The sequence below is a fragment of the Protopterus annectens genome, chromosome 8.part0 (genome assembly GCF_019279795.1).
Source record: "Protopterus annectens isolate FY-2018-M chromosome 8.part0, PAN1.0, whole genome shotgun sequence".
Classification (NCBI taxonomy): domain Eukaryota; kingdom Metazoa; phylum Chordata; order Ceratodontiformes; family Protopteridae; genus Protopterus; species Protopterus annectens.
In genome coordinates this window covers 766,587,181-766,605,897 of record NC_056741.1, presented here as the reverse complement: position 1 = coordinate 766,605,897, position 18,717 = coordinate 766,587,181, and positions in this window count along the sequence as shown.

Here is an 18,717-nt window from a genome sequence, read left to right as displayed (position 1 = left end):
CTTGTATCTATTGTAGTAGTTATCATCAGCATCTATATTCTACCAGACTCAGATAAAGAGATGGCTTATGAGAGTGACCCTTGATTACAGTGAAATGGTAGTTAAGGGATAATTCAGCCTGAAATAGAACTTATTAAATTACTTTTATTTACACCCCCCTCTTTATAGCCTTATGTAACTAATGCCACCTATCACTATAGCAGATGCATTTTTCAACAGAGAAAAATAGTTGTGATGGGTACTCTCTTTGAGACACATAGCTTCATTGATATGTCCTTAACAAACCAGGTTTCTGTGCTTAGGTTTAAGCAAGTCCAAACTACATCAAAAGTCAACCACTGTTGTTGATGATATTGAAGAACTGAGATTGTAGGATCATTTCTACTTACCCACAAAGTTGGGCAATGTCTCTTTATCATTTATTTATGGCTCAGGGTAGCACTGACTGAGGATTTTCTCTTGTCCGCTCCAGACAACATTGCATTACCTAGAGTATGGGATGACTCCATCAAATGACCTCCTTCCATCCTTTGATTTATGTTTTCACAACTAAGTCAAAAAGGAGCATCATTGTAGCTCCTCTAGAAATATGAAGATTTTAGCTATTGGATAACATCTCTACTCTGAACTAAATAAACTGGTCACTTCCCTGCCACATTGACTCATCTGTGGAAGCTTTCATTGAAGTTTTCCTCTCAATACCTAATAGCACTGTACCTAATGATGAGCAAAATAAATAAGATGAAAAGCATGTTGTGAGTTGCTTCTGACATAAAATGTCATATGACCTGCCAAGATCACATCTTAAGGCTTTATCACAAGTGGAAAACTCCCAGCAGTCTGACCAAGTATGAACATTTTCACAATGAGATAAAATTCAAGTTATTAAATAAGTGTATTCTTATTTCAACATACTATACACTGTTAACAGTCTTAAGCAATGCTAGCATAGTATTATCATTCAAGCAATATTAGCATAATATCATCAAATTGATGAAACCAGGTAAGTCAACATAGCTTAATCCACTCCCACACGTTACTTTTAAAAAAGATTTTTCAGACTTTTTTGCCTAATCTTCTATGTCTGTCACTTCTCTCAACACATCATATGATAGACAAGTCTACCCAAAGGTTACCATTCCCATCAAGTCCTGTAATGTTTTCTACCTTCTTTATTGGGAAGTTATTTAAGAAGCCCAGGACATCTTCTTCCCTGGTATAAAAACCTGTGAATACTAAAGCTTGCAATATGTGCTATTGCATACACTGCAACTGTCCTCATTAACCATTCTAACAGTATTTCATACATACCTAAGCTTCTAAAATCATTTGCTCACCTTATTTCCACCCAGTTGTATTTCACTGCCCTTAGTAACTCTACGTCAAAAGTGGCAAGATAGGCAGATTCTATAGCATCTTACCCTCAGCTTGGTTTCCAACTTTGCTATGGACCATAGACAGCATTTTTAAACTTTGTAAAGTATCTTAGAGTAAAACTAAAAGAGGAATAATCTTGTGATGTGTATCTTTGAGGACAACTAAATGAGAAGTAATCTCTTGATGTAGATTTTTCTTCATCTGTCTGAAATATTTTTACAGTAAGTGATAAAATCTTCCTGAATCACTTGTCCATCTGTGGTCTCTCCCTGAAGTCTATCTAGTGGGTCACCAGAAATCTTGATGATCGATCTAGTGCTGTTCACTGTAATGATACCATCTTGCTATCAAAGATGGTTCTACTAATCATCTCCCAGGGTTTCATATCTGCCTATCTACTTGAGACTCGTATAGCATGCAAGTGTGGCAATGATTAATCCCATCATGCTTAATTTCAGCTGTTTCCAGGTTTTCTCTACATCTTCAGACTAGTTTTACTATGATCCAGAACTTGCTGGCAAAATTTGGACTTCATTTTACTACATCTACTAAAACCAAAGTCAGGCCTTTATGAACATAGACTTCATCTTAATATTGCTAAAACCAAAGTCAGATTTTTTAAATTCTGACATCATTTTGCCTTCTTACTACACATAGCTAAAAGTCCGATCTAAAGACATCTGGCATCTCAGAGTATTCAGCATGGTGGAGCTATTGCATGTCATGATACATCACAAATTAATATTTTCTAAACATTAAAATTGCTAAATTGAGCAATTAAAAAAGAACAACATTCTTTACAGGGTCAAATCCTTATTTATTTTTTTGTGTGTAAATATTTTTTTCTGGCCTTCACTAGGAAGGGGGTTACAGCTTGCTATAAATTTCCAATTAACAAACATAAATAAATAAATAAATAAATAAATAAATAAATAAACGAAATTAATTAAAAGAACTGAAGTAATTGTGAAGAAATTCCAGTCTGATTAGACCTTTTGTGCTGTTTTGTGTTAACCACTGCAGGACTGCAGTGCTGAAGATGTAGATGAGCTTGATAATCTGTTCTGACATTTTTAGCTTCAATTTATGTATAACCAGTTGTTGAACTATGGTTTATTTTGAGCTTTGCACACTAAGTATTCAGTTATATCCATGACTGCTTGTAATGCTTAATCTTTAACATTCAACAGCTATCATCTCATTCATGTAATAGTTGTTTTTTTTTCTCTGAATCACTTATATTTTGCTCCCTAATCAAGACCGACATACTGTGTTTATTGTGCAATCATAGTTAGAGCAAAAAAGATTTTGTTCTTTTCCCTGATCCATACCAGACTTACTCTTCTCTGTCCAGAAAGGACTGCTAAAATCACACGCAGAGCATAATATAAATACCGTTTTATTAATCTTTCATAAAATGAAAGTATGAGTCTGTGTTGAAAATATGGGACAAACATATGGAAGGCCTTTAACCTTATGATCATCATAACCTAATGTTACATTAACCTAAACTTACAGTAATGTCATGCCATGTGGCTGGCATTTGCAATTTCGTTTTTAATGCTAACTTGTGGTAATTCACTAATTGTTTTGAGGTTTTGAAGTGAACAAGTTCAGTTTGCTATAGGGCAATTAAATCAGGGCAGAAAGGATAACATATGAAATCAGTAAGTAAACAAGGTATAGCTCCTACATCTTGGATAGGTATTGGGAGTGGCTAGCAAGCTATGGCTCTGAGAATTGTTAATAGCTGATGCTATCAATATACTGTTAGATAAGAAATGACCAGCTCATTTGAAACTAAACTAGCACTGAGAAAAGTATCCTGTTTTTTAACTATCTCATACTGCTAAAAGCAAAAGCTGACCTGTTATTATGATCTGGGTGTCACCAAATAACTTAATGCTTACAGAGATTATCTATTGTCTTTGAGCACAGAGAACAAATTACAAACACAGACAAGAAGCGGAAACAAATTTCTTCTTCCTATTGGCAGGTATATCATGTTTTCTTCTGAGTTTATGTTAACCATATAATTTTTATAGCTAGGAAAATGTCAGTAATGCTTTTTCTGTGTTCAAAGAATAGATCACTATTCTTATATGTCCATGTAAAATATTATTTCCTGGCCTAATCTGGGCTCCTTGCTGCAAAGTGAAGAATTATTCAAAACATAATAGCTTAAGAGTCATTTTAATGGTCCATGTTTTTAAACTACAGCTCTAAAACTACTGCACAGAAATTCAACTTGCAGCTACAGCAAACTTCTCATAATAAAAAGTGCATAACATGAGGGATTTGTGCTACATACTGAAGACGAAATAAAGTGCTGCACATAATAGTGAAAGGTAGCTTTTGCACTGTGCATATGTTGAGAAGGGACCACTGTAACACAAAGGATATCTAGAGCATAACAGACATATTAAATTATAAACCTGAAGAGAACATCATAGGGTGTATGCCTAGAAATGATGTGTAAGGCATATTTCTGTTGTACAAAAGATGAAGATTGCCACAGTGCACAGTCTTGGCACATTTATACTTTTTTATCTCATGCCAGGAATGTTGGTGTTGTGTCTTTCGGCTTTTCCCGGTTAGGGGTCACCACAGTGGAACTCCGGTCTGCTAATGATTGGCAGTAGATTTTTACGTGCCGAGTTGCCGGCCCTGACGCACAGCCTTCAATAAAGGTAAGCCCATTCATGCATGTCTCTACACAGAAGACGGTCTAGCTGAGAATCGAACAGGACAACGTCTTACTGTGAGGCGACAATGCTACTGCAGCACCACCACCGCAGTATATGTCATGCCAGGAATGTAATTAGATAATTTTTCTTCTTTTCTGAAAATTTTGTTATGTGTTACCAGTGCATTCTTCCCCCTTTCCTAACTGCAGTGATTCAGGGGCCAGGTAGAGAAGCTTTTTTAGTACAACTGCCATACATTGTCAAAGGTTACAGGACAATAGCAAACTCCATCAGTTATCTTTTTCTTAAAGTAATCTGGCACACCTACATACCCTAACTACCGGGCTTTCTGTAATTTAAATTATTCAACTAGATGTGGGTTTATTACATTAGATAATGGGCTGGGAATATGACCAATCCTCACTGGATGCTCAAAGTTCCACAGCAGGTTTCTAATCTGCAGGTAAAGCCATCTCAAAAACAAGAGCACCTAGTCTGTTAGGAAATCGCGCCACAGAGAGTGAAACTGTCGCCTAGAGTTATCATTTCCTTTCTCTTCACTGACCATGGATCTTGTGCGGTTAAAGAGATGTACAAAAAAAAAGTAAAAACGAAACTAAACTAAAGCAGGTAATTGTTGCAGCAGTTTCAGTACCTCTTTTCCTTTCCCCTCACTAACCGAGGCTCAGAGAAAACTGTCGTCAGTGAACTGAACAGGGAAAATAAATAAGTAAATAAATACATTAATCTAAGGCAAGTAACTGCTGTAGCAATTACAGTGATCTGCCTTTTCCCCTTTCTTTCCTTTATTAAGCAACACTCACAGAAAGCTGTTGTTAATGAATAGGAAAAAAAAACAGGTCTAATGCAAAGTTACTACAACAACACTTATATGGATGTGCCATGTGGTTGTGTCTGTATGTGTGTGTGTGTGTGGGGGGGGGGGGGCTGCTAATACTGTACACTGTAACTAGCTGATAAAAATGGCCTAAAATAAATGAAGAGTGCTGTCAAAATGCTAAGTATATTTAATGTGTATGTGGGTGAGTCTGTCTCTCCATCCTCGTATGTGTACATGTGTGTTTTTATGATTGCACCCATGTACATGGGACCAATGTCAGAAGACCGACTTTTCAGCAAGTAGAACTTCATATCGTTGAGACCATATGATCGACTTGCTGAAAAGTCGAACGACACAAAAACAACAAAAATCTCTCCCCTGCACCCCCAACATATCATATATATAAAACAACTCCGAGATCACATTATGGTGGGGAGAAGGGAAATTCCCTGATCACCACTGTACCGCAATCTCCATATAAAAGCTTAAACTTTTTGAAAATTCAATCATAAAGTCTTGACCATATGAAGTTTGACTTTCTGAAAAGTTTTCTGAAGTGCACCCATGTGCATGTCTTACTGTTTATCCATCTGTATGTGTGATTTGGTACAAATGTGACTTTCTGTGTGCCTGTCTACCCAAATTTTGATATATGTGTCAAAGACTGTGTCTCTTCCTGTGCACCTTTTTTATTCTGTGTGTGTGTGTGTGTGTGTGTGTGTGTGTGTGTGTGTGTGTGTGTGTGTGTGTGTGTGTGTGTGTGTGTGTGTGTGTGTGTGTGTGTTTGTGTATGTGTGTGGAGATCTTATTTAAATAGTTACATAACTTATATTTTGGATATAAAATATTCAAAATAGTTATATTTCATATAGCAAATTTTGCTACATTAGACAAAGGGACTATTTTGCATCAAAAATATAAAAATATGTATCTGCTAATAATAAATCAAATACAGAACAATGTCACAGATTTCTCATTATCTAAGCACAATAATACCTTCTAGGTGGGTGATACAGAGAAATAATGGGCCTTCAAAGGGTGGAGAGTCCCCCTACCTCACAACACTCCTGGGGAGTCTTTATTTCCCTGTAATGCCCACCCTATCAGGCTTGTTTACTGCTTGTTTGCAGCTCCTACATTTATACATATATGGTCTGTTTCTCTTTGTGCTAGCAGATGGAAATTCTCAGCAGGTGGACTTATTAACCTGACTAGCCTTATCTGCAAGGCCATAGAGCAAATCATCATGGACTTTATCAAGAAAGTTATAGGTAATCTCCAAACACTTCACCCTGCTCAGTTTGGATTTGTCAAAGGGAGATCATGCCTGTTAAACCTGGTGAACCTCTTTGAGACAGTCACCAGAGGCCTGGAAGAGGGAAAAACTGTGCATACAGCCTACCTGGTCTTGGCCAAGGCTTTTGACACTATTCCCCACCCAATCATTATTGACAAACTCACCAAGCTAGGTATCAACCCTTATATTGTTAGGTGGGTCACTAACTGGCTCACTGATAGAGCCCATATAGTCAAAATAGGGGAATCCACCTCAAACAGCTGACCCATAACCAGTGATGCTCCACAGGGATCATTCCTGGGACCTCTACTATTTGGAATCTACTTCTCCAAAGTACAAGCTAAAACTAAAGGTCTGTGGCTGACAAAGTTTGCTGATAACTGCAAACTGGAAGCAGTCATAGAATCCACAAATTATGTCAACATCCTACAGGAGGGTCTTATGCAAACAAATGATTGGTGCCGAAGTCACGGCCTTAAACTCAATGCAAAAACATGTATTATCATCCTTTTCGGTATGAGCGAAGTTCCTGCTAAATACCACTCAACAGGAACACCCTAAGCATTCACTCAGTGGTGAGAGACCTGGGCACACAGTTTGACAGCAACCTTACCTTTGATCACCATGTCTCCACAGTGGTAAGAAGGGCATTCCATATTGCTCATCTCATAAGTAAGGGCATTGCCTCCAGAAAAAAAAAAAAAAAAAGAAGTTATAACCTCCCTGCACTCTTCCTTCATCAGGCCAATAATTGTGTACAAATTCCCTTTTGGTATGTACCTTTCCAGGCACCTGCAGCAATTGAAGAAACCACAAAAGTTCCTCACAAGGAGAATTCAAGGTATTCAGCATCTGGCCTATGTGGATTGGCTGAAATCACTGTCACTTTACTCTGTTTCATACAGACTACTCAGAGGCAATTTCTGCCTTACATATAAGGCAATCTCTGACTCTGCTTTATTGGAAATGCTGCATATCCATAAGTCCAATGGCTCATGGGTTACTCACTCTAAAGACCTTAACCTGGTATGTGACATTAGTAGAACCTACTGGAGGGACAGGTTTGTCTCCCAGAGGTTACTGCACCTGTAGAACAGACTCCACTCCCAATTCATGACAAGCAGAGTACCTCTTTGGCCCTCTTCAAGCACAATCTGGATAATTGGATGGGTAATCATAAATTAACTCCAAGGGTTCCACCTGTGTCTCTCTCTCTCTTGGACAGGGGCAATAGGGGCTGATCATGGAAACAAGGGCAGATTTTGGCTAGGCCTGTAAGGATCCTAGGCCATTAGTCTAGTAACTTCCTATGAACCTATAATCCTATGATATCATCCTGCACCTTTGGTACTCCCTCTCATTATTTAATGGCCCCCATTTCTAAGCCCAGCATGACTACAAAAGGTCCCATCAGCACAATACGTATTATAACAAACTTATTAGGTGTTTCTTAGTTACATCCCAACCTAAGAATCCATGCCATCCTCTTTATTTTACCACTCATTCCTGTTACCTCAAGACTTTGTTACATTTACTACTCCCCAACTACTACAACAATAATTTATCTCATTCTAAAGCATCTCAACAGGGCCTGACTCACTTCACTTATATTAACATTTCTTTTCAGAATAACATTCATCTTGTCAAAATATGCTGAAAAACTTAGCCTTACCCTACAATTATGTAAAATCTGTCACCTAAATGCAAACATTATGCGAAATAGTCTGGCCTGCCTAGAAGGTAGGATCACTAAAAAACAACTAGATATTAGATTATGGCAAATGTCAATATTTAATCATAATATAGCAAGACATACTGACAGCCGAAAGACACAACAACAACTGAACCAGGCTTCTTCACTTCCTGGACCCACCTCCCAGAACATTACAAAAATAAGAGAGTGTAAATTCAAACAAAAGCTTATCACATACCTAAAAAGGACCTACCTCTCTACGTGTTTCACAGGCAAGGGATAGAACTCTCCCTTCAGAACAAAGGTACTAACCCATACCCTACTACAGCAAACATATGGAATGTACTTCCAATGTAGTCTTTCACATTTAATTGTAGATAAAAAAGAAACTGTGTATATGTGAATATTTTTCAACTGTGTTTATTCTTTTTTGCTATTTTTACACAAACAATGCTAGCAAAAATGTTAATTTCTCATTACACTTTGTGTAATGAGATCCTGACTGACTGCTTGAAAATGCACTTTGACTTTTATGGTACAGTCCTAGCATTAGTTTGTGCCCTATCTGTTTGGTCATACTCATTGGGTCGTGTCAGGATTGAATTCTTCTGGCTTCTACCCACTGAAATACTGACCTTGATTTTATATAAAAAGCTATTTACTAAACATGACACACACTAATTTTGGAGGTCAGTGCTACTACCTAACTGAGCTAGCACTCAGTCTTGCCCATAACTTAGAGTCATGTTAGTGATATGTTACTTATATGAATATGACAAATTTCAAAGTGTCCACATTACTTTTGTTCTAGTAAATGCATTCTTGTGTATATACTATCCTTGGTTTAGACTCAGTATAGCATAAATCTGCTGACATTGCATGAGTTGAATATTCTTAATAAGTATATGTATAGTTTATATTTATGTGCATTTACATACAAAATTCTTTAGAAACATATTATATACTATATACTTAATTATACTTTTAGAAGAGTCTTGCTCATAAGTATTTATATACGTCCTACTTTAGAAATGCCTGATTTATATATGTATATGAATATAAATATAAATATATATGAAATGAAGTTTAGGGTTTCATATATATATATATATATATATATATATATATATATATATATATATATATAATATACATTTTTTATATGTTTTTATTAAACAAAAGTTTTTATATTATATTATACGCACGTGTTTTTTAACATAAATGTTTTTACATATAAAGATTTCTTAGAGAGAAATTTAATATATATTTTTATGTTTTAGGCATGTACTTACAGCGCTTGTTATATTATGGAAATTTTATATAAGGTATTAATTGATTGTTACAGGAAGTGACATCATAATGAGAGGGAATAGATGTGTATATAAAAAGAACCTGTATTTTTAATGGCCTGAAGAAGCCTACGGGTGAAAGCGCTAGCCTATTTCTCTACTTATGTCAATAAAGCCATAGTGATTGATCGAGATATTTTGTCATGTGCATCCTTCTGGTGGATTAAGTTTCTGTCTCATCCTTATGAAACTGAAATTTACCTGGCGAAGTGAGTTGAACTGAAATTTACTTGGTGAAGTGTAACTACCTGAGGATACGTATCTTTGAGGTGAACAGTGATTTAATATTGAGCTGAAGAGTGGTTACATACAAGTCCTTAGAGATATTAATCCTCACTGGCATACGCAGCTTTATGAAAGAACTTGTTGCCTGCCTTAGTACACTCCCGACTATTGTTCTTGACAGTCCTAGCATTAGTTTGTGCCCTATCTGTTCGGTCAGACTCATTGGGTCTTGTCAGATTTGAATTCTTCTGGCTTCTACCCACTGAAATACTGTATTCCCTAGGGTTTGATCTTAGTTCCCTTGTTATTCATTCTGTACATGTTGCTGCACTAACAGATGTCATGGTAAGGAGGGATATTTTTTATTAATCTGAAGATGATATTCTACTTGCTTTTGGTGACTGTGCCTGAGTTTTCATCTTTACAAGATTGTCTAGATACCATCCTTGACTAGATGCTGTTCAATCAACAGCTAAGACTGTTGATCATACTAACATTGTCCATCAATATTCCTCTTTACTTACCATTTATTATTTATGAGAGGAATCAATTGGAGTCTGATTAGTGCATTCGTGATCTGGGCATTGTTGTTGACATCAGACTGACTCTTAAGAGCCAGGTGTCTGCTCCAGATACGTCATCTTACTTCTACATGAAGAATACTGCCCAGATCAAGCACTGTATGCTATCTTCAGACCCAAGGATGATAGCAAATGTTCTGGTGTTGTCCCATCTTGACTACTGCAAAGCTGTTTATCTGGGTTATAAGATGGTGGTTTGCCCACCTATCGTGGATATGGAATTCCAGTGCCAATGTACAGACTGACTCACCTAAAACATGTCAGAACATTATGTCTGTGCTCCAGTATCTGTGAAGACTGTGGTTGGATGAGTGCCTGAGATTTTTATCTTCACCTTCAAGGCCTACATCATCTAGATTCTGCTTATAAGAAAAAGTTACTGAGGCCCTGTGCCCCTAAGAGATAGCTCAGACCATCAGGTGCAATACTGCTTGATGTTCTAGGACTCATTTGGTAAACTATGATAGAATTTCTGTTTCTTATCTTGCTACTGTCCTCTGAAAGCAGCTACCATCCCTGTTGCAGGGATACATGATCAAAGCTTTCTTCTGGAGGCCCTTAATGTTTCATCTTTTTTGGAGACTTTACTGTGAGCCTGGCAAGGGTATATGCACTACTTTCAGAGTTTTGTTCAGCCTGACTCGTTCATGTTTGACACCTTATAATCTGTGTTGAACTTAACAGGCGGCAGCAAGTTTCACCAATCATAGCCATTCTTTTTTTTCCCTTACATCTGCTTTTTCCTCTTACTGCTGCTGAGTTCAGGCTAATATGCTTGCAGCCAATGTTGCACCTCAACAGTTCCCCATATGACCAGGAGGGTCTGTCATCAGATTCAGCTATTTGTTAAGAACTTTGTAAGAACTTTTTTCAAACCTCTGTATCACACTGCATGTTATGCTCTGTAATGAGTGCATTGTGCTAAATGTATAGGGTTTGAAGTTTTAACCTATATTCTTGTTCTGTTTGCCTCTGGGTTATTCATATGCAAAATAAAAGGTATAAAAACTTCCATGGAAATGTAAGGCTAAGCTTCTTAAGATCACATCACAAATCAATAGCCTAGTAAGTACTTATCAACCTATCAACCTATTGTTTTGCAATATTCTGAACTCTGCTGTGCTGCTGAATTACTACTGCACCTGGGTTATATCTGAGAAATGGCAAAGAAGCATCACACCTACTAGGTTGATAAATAAATAAATAAATATCACTTTGGCATTGCAGGAAACAGGTACAGAAGTACCACTGCAATGTTCTAGGAGCAGAGAATTGCAGATGTGTGTTCATTGGCTACATTAATTTGAGACTGTCAGGGCATATCTGCATTTACTCTGCCATCATGTCATGCAGAAGTCCAACATTCCTCACATTCTGGTGGATGGAGGCACCACTCTAAGATACAGGGACTGAAGAGCCAGCACACTTACATATAAGGTGAAACAAGCACCAGTCTATATGTGACTGCAGTGCGTTTCAAACCACAACACTTGGAGAGATGATTTACATAGTCCATCCGCAAAGAGCAGACTGCTAGCCTTCTTTGTCCACTAGGGTACACAGCAGTCACAATACTACTTGCAAACATTGAGAAGTCCCCAAATTTATTTTATAAGGAAAGACAACAAGAATACTAAGAATGTAACAGTAGGTTAAATGAGTATTTCACTGAATGGGTGAAAGTCCATTTCATTGAATCACCGTTTAATCTAACTGTAAAAAAAGTCGAGTATCATATATTCAAAATCCCCCAAGGGAATATACTTCAAAAAGACATTTTTTCCAGTGGAAAGCCCTCCTGTACCCCCATGGTGGCAGCTTTAACCCTCCACCATTTTCATCACTTAATTAACTGCATTGTCTGTAACTGTGGAGAAAAGGGAAAATGTCAAACACAGGGAATTACTGCCAATGGGCAAATAATAATAATAATAATAATAATAATACCAATTTGTTAAACAGGTGGGCCCACTGGACATTACAGTCCCTTTACAGGGCTGACCTGGGAGCAGTTTCTGCTTAACTGACTTGCTCAAGGTCTCACAGTAGGCAAATGAGGGCTAATGTAATCAAACCTTGTACCCCAGGAACTACAGCTCTCAGCCTTAACCCTCTTCACCAACTACCAGGTTTTATAATAAAAAATAGAAATGACTATGGCAGTAATTATACATAAGTGAAACCAATTACCGTGTACATCATAAGCATCTACATATTCTACTTACAGGACTGTGTAGCTATATCAGATTCAACAAAAGGAACTTTTAATAACTAAATGGGCTGTTAACCACTTGGAATAAATGACTTGTAATATATAATATATTATATATTATATATAATATATAGCTACACAAATACATACACACACATATACAGTGGATATAAAAAGTTTACACACCCCTGTTAAAATTCCAGGTTTTTCTGATATAAAAAATGAGACCAAAATAACTAATTTCAAAACTTTTTTCACTTTTAATGTGACCTATAGCATGTACAATCAAATTGAAAAACAAACAAATCTGTTAGGGGAAAAATATAAAAAATAAAAACATACAATACGCTGGTTGTATAAGTGTGCACACCCTTAAACTAATACTTTGTTGTTCATAGGTAGGTACTAGGCTATTGGCCCTAGGGCATATTTAAGCCTAGCCAAAATGTTTCGACTTGCGCCTCCCATGTGATTTAGTTACCTGCGCCTCTGTCGAGCAGGGCCACAGAAGTGATTCTAGAGGTGAATTTCCTGTTCCCCATCCACTCATCAAGATTTTTCTTGAAGAGCACTAATGAGGAGCTCTGCCTCACATATATAGGGTGCACTCCCTTAAACTAATACTTTGTTGAAGCACCTTTTGATTTAATTGCAGCATTCAGTCTTCTTGGGTACACATCTGCCATCAATTATAGAGACTATGAGTAACCCCAAATAAAGTTCAGCTGTCCTAGTAGGATTTTCCTGACATTAACTCAGTTGCCTGCTACAGCAAAAGCTTTCAAAGCATCAAATGGAGCTCATTGTTGAAAGGTATCAGTCAGTAGAAGGGTCCAAAAAATTTCCACATCATTGGATATACCATGGAACACAATGAAGACAGTCATCAAAAAGTGGAGAAAATATGGGCCAACAGTGACATTGCAAAGAACTGGATGTCCCTCCAAAACTGATGAAAAGACAAGACAAAAACTGGTCAGGGAGGCTGCCAAGAGACCTACAGCAACACTGAAGGAGCTCTATGAATTTCTGGCAAGTACTGGTTGTGTACTACATGTGACAACAATCTCCCATATTCTCCATATATCTGGACTGTGGGGTAGGTTTGCAAGATGAAAGCTTTTTCTTACACAGAAAAACATCCAGGCCCAGCTAAAATTTGCAAGACAATACATCGTCTCCCAAAGGCATGTGGGAAAATGTGTTATGGTCTGATGAGACCAAGGTTGAACTTTTTGGCTAAAATTCCAAAAGGTATGTTTGGTGCAAAAACAACACTTTGCATCACCAAAAGAACACCATCCCCAAGGTGAAGCATGGTGGTGGCAGCATCATGCTTTGGGGCTGTTTTTCTTCAGCTGGAACTGGGGCTTTAGTCAAGGTGGAGGAAATTATGAATAGTTCCAAATACCAGTCACTTTTGGCCCAAAACCTTCAGGTTTCTGCTAGAAAGCTGAAGATGAAGAGGAATTTCACCTTTCAACATGACAATGACCCCAAGCATACATCCAAATCAACAAAAGAATGGCTTCATCAGAAGAAAATTAAAGTTTTGGAATGGCCTAGCCAGAGCCTAGACCTAAATCCAATAGAAAATCTTGGGGGTGACCTGAAGAGGGCTGTGGACAAGAAATGCCCTCGCAATCTGACACATTTGGAGTACTTTTACAAGGAAGAGTGGGCAAATATTGCCAAGTCAAGATGTGCCATGCTGATAGCCTTCTACCCAAGAAGACCGAATGTTGTAATTAAATTAAACCAAAGTATTAGTTTAAGGGTGTGCACACACAACAAAGTATTAGTTTAAGGGTGTACACACTTAGGCAACCAACATATTGTATGTTTTCTATTTTTTATATTTTTTACCCTAACAGATATGTTTGTTTTTCAATTGCATTGTACAGGTTATAGGTCACATTAAAGGTGGGAAAAGTTTTGAAATGATTTATTATGATGTCATCTTTTTATATCACAAAAACTTGGCATTTTATCATGGGTGTGCAAACTTTTTATATCCACTGTACATATATATATATATATATATATATATATATATATATATATATATATATAAAAATAGGGATCTACTTTACATGGTCGACTTTTCACAAAGTCGACTTTCATATGGCCGAGACCATATGATCGACTTTCGGAAAGCCGACCATATAAAATAAACACAAAAAACACAACGAACACTTACCTTAAAGCTGTTATTAGGGGGGCAAGCCCCCTGGCATCCCACGTAACTTAAATATACCAACTCCAAGATTGCACTACAGTGCAGAAGAGGGAAATTTTCCCATTCTGCACTGTATGGAGATAGCGGTTCCCCATAGTCGGCTTTTTAAAAGTCGATCATATGGTTTCGACCATATGAAAGTTGACTTTGTGAAAAGTCGACCATGTGAAAGGGACTCATATATATATATATATATATATATATATATATATATATATATATATATATATATATATATATGGATATCTGACATACTTTCAAACAGCAATGTGTTTGAAAGTGGGTTAGATTAGTTGGAAATATTACAAGTATGCATTGTCTAATGTAGGTCAAAGGTAGGAGGTTTAATTTTGAGAGTTTATGATAACTGGGAGGAGGTAGCTCTGTGTGTGAATGTATATGTTTTACAGTTAAGGTAAGGGTTAAGTTAGCGGCTAGTTTTTATGGCATGCATGTGGTGTCTGTGTGTATGTTTTGTGCATGTGTGTGTGTGTGTGTGTGTGTGTGTGTGTGTGTGTGTGTGTGTGTGTGTGTGTGTGTGTGTGTGGAAGATTTGTATAGTGGTCCTGTTAGGGAAATACATTTTCCTAAGTTAATGAGCAGGGTAAGTCTTAGGGTTAACAGACATGATTAAGGTATTTTGGCGGAGATTTAAATTTAAGTATGATATGTTCCCAACGATTCTTGTATGAGGTATGCTATGAAATGCTTTGGACTATCTAGATATGCTGCATGAACGGCATGATTACTGTCTATAGCTTGCATGATCCTTTTGAAATAATTAAAAAACATTCAACCGACATAATCATCATCATCATCATCATGTTCAGCATATGTGATCTTCATTTGATGAAGACAAATGATTTGGCCTAATGAGGTCCCTGGTATCATTATTAATGAGATCGGTTATGATATGTTCCATAGCTTTACAGGTAAGACTTGTAAAGCTGATTGGTCTGTAAGGTCCATGACAGCGACATCCTTATGTAGGGGAATCATCAAACTACTGTGACAGGATTTAGGAAGAAAGCCTGGGGGTAGGTACAGGTTAAACAGTTTAAGGAGAGGTTCAGTAAGAGCATGCCTGTTGCTGTTTAACATACACCCAGGTATGTTACCATGTCCCATGCAGGAAGTGTTTTTTTGGTTTTAGATAACACATTAAGAACATGTTCCTTAGTGATGGTAGGGGGCATAACTGATTCTGGGTTGCATGAAGCCTGAACAGGAGTTTTTGGGGTAAAGTTAGTAAAAAAAGAATATTTGCTAGTATATTTATGGTGTCAATGAGGCCTGAGTGGGGGTCCAATTAAGAAAAAGCTCAGAGCAATGTCTAACATAACTGATAGTAGCTACTGACTTCAAAGTAAGGAGGGGGCAGTGAAGGAAGCAAATGAAGGGATGGGGCTAATTGAGCTTGTATGGGACACCATTACAACAGATCAGTGACCATCACCTGTAATCAAATAACAGATAGCATCATCCACCTTCATCAACAGGCCACCTCAGTGCCCACTCATTATAGCCACCCTATGGACAATATATATACCTCAGTTATCTGCAATTAACTAGGCCAGCATTAGATGAAATTGAGTTCTAGACAAAGGACTCCATGCCCTCCCATTGTACTCTGGCCCTCACTTTACCTTCTCAGTGTCCTGTCTTTCTACCCACCATGGCTTCACACCACCTAGAGCAATTACTTCTTCCTGTTTCTTTCACATTTTGGCTTACTTTTTAACTTTTTGCTCCATCTTTGTAATGCACCCTTAACTGACCAAGATTCCACTGTATAAGTCTGGAGGAAATAATTGAATTAAGCTGGGTGCCTGTGTGCCTCTATGTCACCAGAAATCATAGATTTCTAGATTCTTTAAAGTTGGTGTAAGGGACCCACACAATTCCTACAATTTACATCAAATTCTATATCTGTGTATTCTTCACATAACTGATTGGGATGAAATGAATTAATAAATATTTAAATAATAGATGCATATTTCAGCTTGTTGCAGAACTTTGCAAACCCCTTACACACAGAGAGAAAACACACACATCTCCATCAGTTACAGCCACTGGAATGGCTTTAACTATATACCTCAGATATTTCAGTGCAATCAAATAAAGTCATAATTCATAAATAACTGCCACACAGGCTCACTGCTGTCAGAATACAGCATGTAACCCACTGCAGCCACCCCCCCACTTAACTCACAACCTCTTAGCACAAGAATCAAGCAGAAACCTAAACAACAATGATGGACAAATAAATAAAATCAGGGACACATATGGATTAGGATTTAATAAACTCCAGGTAAGTTCTGTGTGAAGCCTACATGGAGTTTGCATGTGTGCTCAGAGGTGTGGGGCAAGTGGCAGCGTGCACCACTGTGCAATGCATATTCATGCCGCATGCCACATCTAAGTGAGGCTTTGCAGCTGGCAATAGTGTTGCTGGCCAGGAAACTGTGTAAGTGAATGCAGATAGCAATTCTGTTTAAAGAAAAGCACTTACTGTCCGCAGCTTTTTGTGGAATGCCACAATGATCACCAGGGGTTCACAGATAACTCTCAATCTGTTTCACACATCTGCACAAAGGCCAACATAATGCAGGGACAACTAATCAGAAATAGGAACATATTTGACATAGATGCTGAATACAAATTTGGTAGAATAAAACTCAAACATACCTCTCAAAATCTTAGAGCAAGAAATCTGGACAAAGCCATAAATAATGGGGGGGACAAAGGGCCAAAAATAGGGACAGATTCTAATATTGCTCTTACAAACCTAGAAAGTTGATAAAATAATAGGTTTTATAATAGCATGAATTCTCTAAAGAGCATGAAGTCTGAAAATCAAATGTCTGTCATTATTTCCTGACTTCATTCCACAATGGCATACCAATGATTTGCCAGAAAATCAAAATGTTATCAGGAAAATATCAAAAATGTGAGACAACAACTGGACATTCTGCACAAATCAGGACAGTAGAGAGGTATGAACTCAAATGTATGTAATATTGAAACACAGAAATGACAGAAAGTTGCTGAAAAACAAAACACAGGTGCAGGTAATAGCGTAAAATAATTTAATTTCCACTTTCGTCACAACTTCATGTATGTAATATTGAGTAATACCAGCCCTGAGATCATCCCAGTGATATGTCAGAAAGCTAAAATTTAATAAGGAACACATCTGGACATCCTCGGAATATCTGGACAGTTGAGAGGTATTAATGTGAAGTATATGGTCTAAACACAGTACAGGACAGTGCATCTACAGTGCAGAGTATTGTGATATCCCATTGCTGGCATTCTGTTCTGAAGCTGTGTAAATGGTCTGTAACAGGACAAGGACTGCCATGTAAAACAAACACTCAGGGGAATAGTGTACATTGAATAGGAACACAGAAATGAATTGTAGGAATGAAGAGAGGGAAAGAGAACAGGTGAAACTAATATACAGCAGATGAGGGCAAGTCAATGGAAAATGGCTATAGCAGCAACACCACTCACATATCTATGTGGTACAGTAAGAACTGTACAGTGTAAATGTGTTTTATGTGACTGTTGTACAAAGTGACATAACAATGGGAAGGATGTTTGTGTGTGAAAAACTTCCTTACATAAATAATTCAGAGGACATCTATCAGGGATCAGACATACAACTAGAGTAGGGTGCATATTGTCAAGCTCTGCAAACTGATATGCCTCAATATTAGTGTACTCTCAGCAGAGGTATACAACAAAGTGGGCACAGGTAAAGGCTCATGGAAAACATTAAAAGAACTAACCACAATTCTGATCATGGACAATATCAGAATAATACATCCATGGTGGTGCAGCGGTAGCATTGTTGCCTCACAGCAAGAGGTTCTCCCGTTCAATTCTCGGCTGGAGTGCTGGGAGTGCCTTCTGTGTGGAGTCTGCATCTCCTCTCCGTGGTTGGGTGGGCGTTTGAAAGACATGCGTAAATAGGCGTGCCTTCGTTGAAGGTTGAACGTCGAGCTGGCACCGCGGCGTTCATGAAAATCTACTGCCAATCATTAGTGGACCGGAGTTCCACTGTGGCGACCCCTAACCGGGAAAAGCCAAAAGACAAACAACAATAACCACCAGTAATCCTATTCTTCTGAAATAGCATATGTGATTTAGAATGATAAGAGGTGAGTCTGCACACACACACACACACACACACACACACACACACACACAC